Genomic DNA, 8,292 nt, shown 5'->3' on the forward strand with positions numbered 1-8,292 from the left:
AGTAGCTGGGATGACAGGCTTGCACACAAAACTTTCCTTTTTTGACTTAAGAATTTTTAACTCTGAGCAATAACAGGAGGAGATTGGAGACAACTGCCCACCAAATGATACATATATATATTTTTTGAGTCAATGTACTTGAGTCCGCCCCAAATGGAAAGCCCTGATGTCAGAGAAATGACTCAGAAGAAACGCCAGCAAAGTTTTTATATTTTTTCCCCTTTTTAAAATATTGATTCGGATAAATTATTCATGTCCTAAGTACGCGCTCGCAGTTGACTCTCGGCTATTATAAATCTCAGCGTCCTGGTTTTGTGTGTGACTCTGTCCTGGTGAGTTACAGAGGTGGTTTTTCAGAGCCAGAGGGGACCAGGTGGTTGTGGAAGTGAACATAAATCTCCAGGAAAAGACACTTGGTCACTTAGAGACTCTCTGGTATCCTTTTGGAAATTAGATGCTTTTACCTCACCCTAAAAATGACTATATTAGAAGGCAACATGGCAAGAATTTATGTCTTTAATAGAAGTAAAATGATTTCTACCAAATTCTACAAAGACTCTGGGGTTGTATGCTGGCTTTGGGTTTGGAAAGTGGGGATTTAGCATGAAATATATGTATATATATATACGATCTATCATTGTAGCTCAAAGCTCACCTTTGAAATGAGGAAGAGCTGGCTTGGAGCCGTCATTCACTCCTGTGAATGTCCTTTCCTATTGTCTGTTCAGAAAGAATTTGATCATCCTTAGGAAAAAAGTCATATGAAAGTTACACAGTTTCTAAAAATACAGGAAACCTTAGGGAAAAAATGTCATATTAAAATTACACATTTTCTACAAGTACGGGAAACCTTAGAAAAAAGTAATATTCAGATGATATGTTTTCATCAGGCGGGTGCCTCAAGTCTGTCATCCAAGCGACGCGGGAGGCTGAGGCAGGAGGCTGGCCAATTCAAGGCCAGCCTTAGCCACAGCTCAGTGCTAAGCAGCTCAGTGAGACCCCGCCTGTAAATAAAAAACCAGAAGGCTGGGGAGGTGACTCAGGGGTCGAGCGCCCCTGAGTTCAATCCCCAGTATGACCCCCCCACCAAAAAAATAAATAAATAAATAAAAATTACATGTTTAAAAAAAATACAGGAAATCTCAGAAAAAAATTAATATTCCACGTTTTCCAAAAATACAGGAAAGCTTAGAAAACAGCAATATCAAGATTACTTGATTTCTAAAAACACAGGGGCCCTTAGGAAAAGAAAGTAATATTCAGATGACATGTTTTCTAAAAATACAGGAGAGCTTAGCAAACAGTCATGTTCAGATTACTGGGGCTTAGGATGTAGCTCAGTAGCGACGTGCTTAGCTGGCATATGTAAGGTCTGGGTTCATTCCTCAAGAGCACAAAGGAGAAAAAAAAAAAGATTACACATTGTCTAGAAATACAGGCAGCCTGAGAGAAAAAGGAATATGGAAGTTAATTGCACCTTTTCCAAAAATCCAGGGAGCGCGTCTCTGCCCGGGAAGCACATTTTTGCCTTCAAGTTCACGGAGACTCTGGCGGGAAGCGAGGCGCGAGATTGGCAGACACAGAGACCTTGGCAGGGCGCGGCCGAGCCCCTGGCCCAGAGTGGCCTGCTCTTTTCTGAAGGGCGGTTCATTCCCACTTGGGCTCTTGAAGGTCCAGGCACTGGCGGCGCGTCTCTGCGGAGCGGTTTGCAGAGTGCGCATCGCGACCGCCCGACCCCAGGAGAGGACTTGGGGCAGGTGCATTTGCCAGCGGGTGCGGGAAGACGGGCAGCCCCGGGGAGAAGCCCGAAAGGCAAAGGCGAAGCGGGCTTTCTGAGGAATGCGCCTCGCATCGGGCCCGCGGGGAGGTCCCAGGAATGCAAAGAGGTGACTCGGGGACACCACTGGCCCCCGGGTTCGCGCCCCGCGGTTCGCGCCCCGCGGTTTGCGCCCCGGGGTTCGCTCTGCGCGGGGTTCGCTCTGCGCTGCGCGGTTCTGGGCCTGGAGAGTGAGTCCCCTGCATCCTTCAGAGCATTTAATTCCAAGTGCAGAGGTGACTGTTATGCACGCAGCTCGTGGAAAATCGCACACTGTTCACGTTGCCTCCTTTTTCTTTTTATTGCAAGTGTGGCAGATGGAAATCTTGGCTGCCCCCCAAGCCCCGCTGCGTGGGCGTCTGATTGGGGGGCTGCCCCTCAGTCGCCGCCTGCTGAATATTTGCAAAGGGTGGCAGGAGACAGTCTGGATCGCACGCGGTGACTGGACCTAGGGGCGGCCTTCCGTGGACTTGGCCTTTGGAACCGCACTCTGGGTCGGGATGGGGGTGTCGGACCTGGGAGCCTTTCTGGTGGAAGCCAGATTCACGGCGTGGAAAATGGGAAGGCTTGGCCGAGTGTCACCGAGGGACAGGTGGGACATTCAGAGTGCCCGGCGCCTCTCGCTACTGCCAGAATGTTTTCATCACCCCCAAAGGAGATTCCTCAAGCCTAGGCCAGGACCCTTTCCCCCAGAGACTGACCAGGAGCGACCCACTTTCTAGATCCGTCCTTTGGTTTTTCTATAGAATATAATGTATTTATTATCATTTTTTTTTTTAAAGCTGAGGATCAAACCCAAGGTTGCTTGACCACTGAGCCACATCCCCGGCCACTTTTATATTTTATTTAGAGACAGGGTCTCACTGAATGATGGAGGACCTCCCTAAGTTGCTGAGGCTGGCCTCCAACTTGCCATCCTCCTGCCTCAGCCTCCGTGTCACTGGGACTATCCGCATGCACTACTCTGCCCGGCTGCAATGTGTTTTTACAACCACTGGACTTCTCTAAATTAGAACATTATCCAATTTCCGTCCCTGGTACTGAGGGTAGAGATGACAAAATTCAGTGTGGTCCCCTTTGTGGGCATCTGTCCGGGTCCAGTGTCTCTCCTCCGAAATGCTTGCAATCGGAAGGGTTTTGCATGTCAGGTATTTTCAGACGCTGGAATATTCACATAGCCATAATGACCTAACCTGGAGAGAGGCTCTGCAGAAGTCAGCTTCCTGTTACTGTAACAAAATAACTGAGAAAATGAATTTGTAAAAGAAAAAGGTTTACTGAACTCCTGGTTTGGGAGTATCTTCTCCATAACAGGGTGACCCCATTTCTATGGGCCGCTGGTGGGGGTGCCAGATGGGAACAGCAGGAAGGGTGTAGCAGAGCAAGAAAAGAATATTTGAGTAGTGGGCTTCATTTCATTATTCTCTGATCCAAGCAGGTGCATGGAACTACTTGAGAATGGGAGCCAGTGACACATTGCTTGAGATACTTGCAGAAGCCCATCCAGCTCACTTTCCACGTGCAAAATGCCAACCATCTCCTTTTATGCATTTTATGAACCTGTCATCACAGTCTGGCCTTCAGGCACAGCTGGATCAAGGCGGAACCCTTGAACCAAGACCAGCATCCCTTAAGTAGACAGAGACTCCTGATGGGTGCAGCCCTGCTGGACATGATCAGGTTCTTCTCGGACACTCTGTCCCATATCTTCATGTTTGACCTAAGGACCATATTGACCAGAAGCCACCTGCCACCCTGCCTGTCTGGAGCCAGGAAAACACGCCCCCCCCCCCAATAATACACTGACTCATGAATTTAGATCGGCAGTTAAGCGCCTTTCTGCAAATAAAAGCTGGTTGCCTGGTTTAGCCATCTGTTTTCCGAGGCCAGTTACAGGAGCCCACAGACGGGGCAGGCTCGGAAAAAAAAAGCGGATTTATCAGGATTCAGGCTGGAAGGGTGAAGAGGTCATTGGGCTGGGATTGTCTCCACTTCCGGGAGCCCCTGAGACGGCCGTGGACCTGCAGCTGGGCTGCCTCCCCGGGGCCAGTCTTTGATGCGGCTAAACTCTCTACTCTGCTTTAGGACAGAATCTTCCACACGGCTTCCAGGGAGGGAGGCAGAGGGTCTCTTTGCCTGTTTATTCTGATATTATTTAGTAAAGAGGAGAAATTAAGCCTGAAGGTTTGCAGGATATTAATTAGTCACTGCACCCGAGTGAGCAGAATAAAAAGATGCAAATATCACGGTTCAGAGTCTTCACATGAGCGTCCTGTTTCTGTCTCCCAGGGGACAGCAGAACTTTCTGATGGCTCTTTCCTTCCTTCTTTCTTTTTTTTTCTTCTCTTTTTCTTTTCTTTTCTTTTTTTGGAATAAAACAGAGCACAGCCCATTTCTGAATCGTCACCCAGACCTTTTAGGAGATCTGGAGATTTCATTCGGCTGAGCAGAGAAAACCGCCGGCGATCTCAGGGGTGCAAACGCTTTACACTCATCAGCGGGACCAGACAGGCGCCCAGCCCGTGTGCAGGGAACCAGCCTCGCGCCCCTCGCCTCCCGCGCGAGCCTCCTGGCCTCCCGGAGGCCGTGAACCCTCTGCCCCCCGCCCCCACCTCCCAACACCGTGGGAGGGCGACTCAGCTCTCAGCACGGGAACCTCTGGGGGACAGACGTGTGCAAACCACAGACCTTCACGCGTGGACTCCCCCCATGCCGCAGCCGTGGGCCACGTCACCTGCCCGCCCTGTGCCCAGGTGTGCGGAGACAGTGAGGCCCGTCGGGTCTTCCCGGGGCAGGTGGTCAGGGAGCTGGGTGCACGTGAGCCTTCATGCAGACACCAGTGCACGTAGAGCCGTGTCTGTGTGCACACGAGGCCCGGATGCGTGCGCACGTCACGGGCGTGCCTGTTGGTGGTGCGTACGCACGTGGCGTGTGCACCTGCGATATGCATTCCCTATGCGCGCGTGGAACGTGCTAGCTGCAACGCGGGCTTAGCGTGTGCGTGAACGGGGCATGTGTGTGGCATATATACGTGTGCTACACAGGCGTGCGCCTGAGCGTGCAGCACACGCACCTGACTCTGTGGCGTCCGAATGAGCATGCACGCATGTGCAGCGTGGCCTGCATTTGCTGTGCATGTCTGTGTACGCATGTGGTGTGTGTGTGCCAGCGTGTGTTGTGCATTCAGTGTGCCCAGGGGCCGTGCACGGTTTTCACGGAGGGCAGGTTCAGAGACCATGCGTGTGCAGCCTGGGTGCGCCTGGGTGGCCATGCTTGCTTTGTGGTGCACGTGTTGGGTGTGCCTGCCTCCTTCGTGCTCACGTGTGCACACAGGCGGTGCGTGATCCGTGCGCGCAGGCGTCTGCGGTGCGTGATGGGTATTGCAAGCTCGCGCACGCGGCGAGGCCTTAGCAGGTGTGCGCACACGTTCAAGATGTGCTCCCTTTAGATTGTGTGTGCCTGCGAGGAGAGTGAGCGTGCACCGTGCCCGTGGGCTGTGCACACTCGTGTCTATGGCACGGGCGTGTTGCACACGTGTGGGCGCGAGACTGGACGCGGCCCCCTCAAGAGGAACGACCGGTGCGCACGGCCTCCCTCTCCTTCCTCTTCCCCAGGTGACATCTGGGCTCCGAGGGGGCTCACGTGCCTTCCAGGAAAAGAAGCGGAGGGTCCAGGTGGCCAGGTGCTGCCTGCCGCTCTCTGGGGTCTTTCTGGCCACATTCCAGGGCCTCCCGGGAGGAGCTGGCACCAGCCGTCTGACGTGCACAGTGTGGCCGGGGACAGATGGTGCGCGGGCTCGCGGGCAGCTCAGCTGCCGTCCCCAGCACCGTCTCTCAGCGTCCAGCGTCCGTCTGTCCTGCGCTGTGACTTGGCTCTGGGGCCCGGTGGCTCCTCCCACCAGAGCCTCGGGCCCACGCGGTGGCCAGCCCCTCGCCATCTGTGCCGGGAAGGACCCCAGAATGCCCGGGGCAGGGGTCAAGGCCAGCGGCGCTCTGCCGAGCAAGCCCGAGCTCTCCAGGGCCGGCTGCACCCGGCCCCAGGGACGGAGGGAGGCTGCTTCCAGGTCCCGCCTGCAGGAGACCCTCGTCCTCTGCAGAATCGGGCTCCCTCAGGCGGAGGATCAGGCGGAAGGATGCGTCGCCCCCGGAGAGAGAAGCGAAGGGCGGAGCCGGCGCCGCCGCAGCTGGGAGGTGCACGCGCAGCCCTGCCTCGTCCTTGGTGCTGGGAGCGGAGGGCCTCAGTCTCCCTGGGCCTCCGGTTCCTCCTCTGTGCACGGCTCAGGGCTCGTGTCGCCCTCACCGGGACAGTGAGCTCAGGGAGGGACCAAGCTGAGTGGATTCACAAAGGGCTCGCTCCAGTGCTGCACCACATTGATGCCAACCGTGTGCAGAACAGAGAGGCCTGAGGAACAGCATTGGGTCACAGTGGGTCTCAGTGGACCTTTCTCTAGGACCACGCGTCCCCAAGGGACATTTGGAAAATATCTGCAGACACTTGCCCGTCTCATGGATCTGTGTGCTATTCGACATCTAGTGGGTGGAGCCCAGAGAGGCTGCCCCACAGCCTGCAGTGCACAGCACAGCCCGGCACAGAGAACCTCCAGCCCCAGATGCCACAGTGCAAAGAAAACCTGCAACAGAGTCTCTGTCTATCATCTGTCCATCCAGCTGCCATCTGTCTGTCTATCTATCTGTCTATCTGTCATCTACCACTTCTGTCTGTCTAGGTGGCTCTCACACCCTGGGTGGGGCTGCTCCTGGCCCCTGGTGTGTGGAGCCCAGAGACGCTGCTCCACAGCCTGCAGTGAACAGCACAGCCCAGCACAGAGAACCCCCAGCCCCAGAGGCCACAGTGCAGAGAAAACCTGCAGGACAGAGTCTCTATCTGTCATCTGTCCATCCAGCTGTCATCTATCAATATTATCTATTAATATCTGTAATCTATTTATTTATCACCTCTCTATAATCTATGCATCCATTATCTATATCTAGGTATTTAGCATCAGTCTGAATTCACCTGTCTATATAGTTATCAATCTACTCATCTTTCATTTGCATTTATTTATCTATGTTGCCTATTGTCCAACCATAATCTGTCATCTGTATCTTATGTCTCTGCCACCCACCTATCATTTATCTATTGATACACACAGCTCTATATAACCATCTGTACATGTGCATTTATGTTAGGTGTGTTATTTATACTCAGCACACATGTGCACACACGTACACAATTTATACAATGCTTATCTTTTACATACGGTATTTTACATGCGTATGTGTGTCATACGTCCGACAATTTAAAATACGTACCAAATATAAAGGATGGTGAGTTTGCAGGACCTGGGTGTGCACATTTGCTATTATTACATGTGCACAATACACTTTATATCCATGTTTATCTATTTTTATCTATTTTACATGCACATGGTATCCACTTATCTCTCTGTTGTGTGTGTGCACGCAGGACGTATGCCTGTGTTTAAGAGAGTGCACACGTATGTAGTTGTGTGCACGCACACGCACCTAAGGAGTGCACGTTTTGCACAGACGTGCGCACGAGCGCCTGCGTGGCGTCCCTCCCAGGGTGCGCGTGAGCGTGGTGGGCGTGCAGGGTGAACGTCTGCTATCGAGTTCCGCAAGCACAAGGAGCGTGCGTGGAAAGGGGCTCCCTGTGACCTTCGGCTCCCGCGCCTTGGGCGGCTCTGGAACGCAGGGTCGGGCGGCGCGCAGCCGGGTGAGCAGCACCCACCCCAACACAGTCGCCTTGAACCAGCCCGTCCGACGCTGGGTCGCAGCGTCCACCTGGGCTGAATCCTCACGGCTGGATTGGACTTTGGTGCAGGGACTTGTCCAGTGCACAACCTGGGCCTCCGGCCTCTCCTGCTCTCCTGGAAGGCACCTCGGCTCCGCCTTCAGAGAGCGGGACCCTCTCAGAGGCATCGGTGGGTTCTTCCTTTGGACTTGAGGTTTTCGTGGCGAGCGGCCCGTGGGACGGTCTGAGTTCCGGGAAGGGCGGAGCTTCGTTCTGTCCTTCGGCTCCTTCATTCCCTGTGTCCACCGAGATCCTGGGCGCACCGTCCTCACCCGAACACACACGGGTCTCCGGAGAAAACGGAGACGCAGAGGGCGCGGGCAGCACAGGGAAAGACTTGCCCAGCGCCCTGCCCTGCACATCCGGGCGCTTTGGAGCTAGGCCCCAAATTACAGGAGGCTGATTGATTGACAGGACAGGAGGATGTAAGTTTCCATCATTTCTTTTTTTGGGGGTGGAGTGGGGACTAGGATCAAATGCAAGGTGCTGTTCCCCTGAGCCCCATCCCCAGCCCTTTTACTTTTTTAAAATTTGAAACACGGTCTCACTAAGTCACTTAGGGCCTCACTCAGTTATGGAGGCTGGCCTCCAACTTTCAAGCCTCCAGCCTCAGCCTCCCGAGTGCAGCACCGGGCCCGGCCATGAGAGTGATTCTACCGAGT

The sequence above is a fragment of the Sciurus carolinensis genome, chromosome X (assembly GCF_902686445.1).
Source record: "Sciurus carolinensis chromosome X, mSciCar1.2, whole genome shotgun sequence".
In the NCBI taxonomy this organism is placed as follows: domain Eukaryota; kingdom Metazoa; phylum Chordata; class Mammalia; order Rodentia; family Sciuridae; genus Sciurus; species Sciurus carolinensis.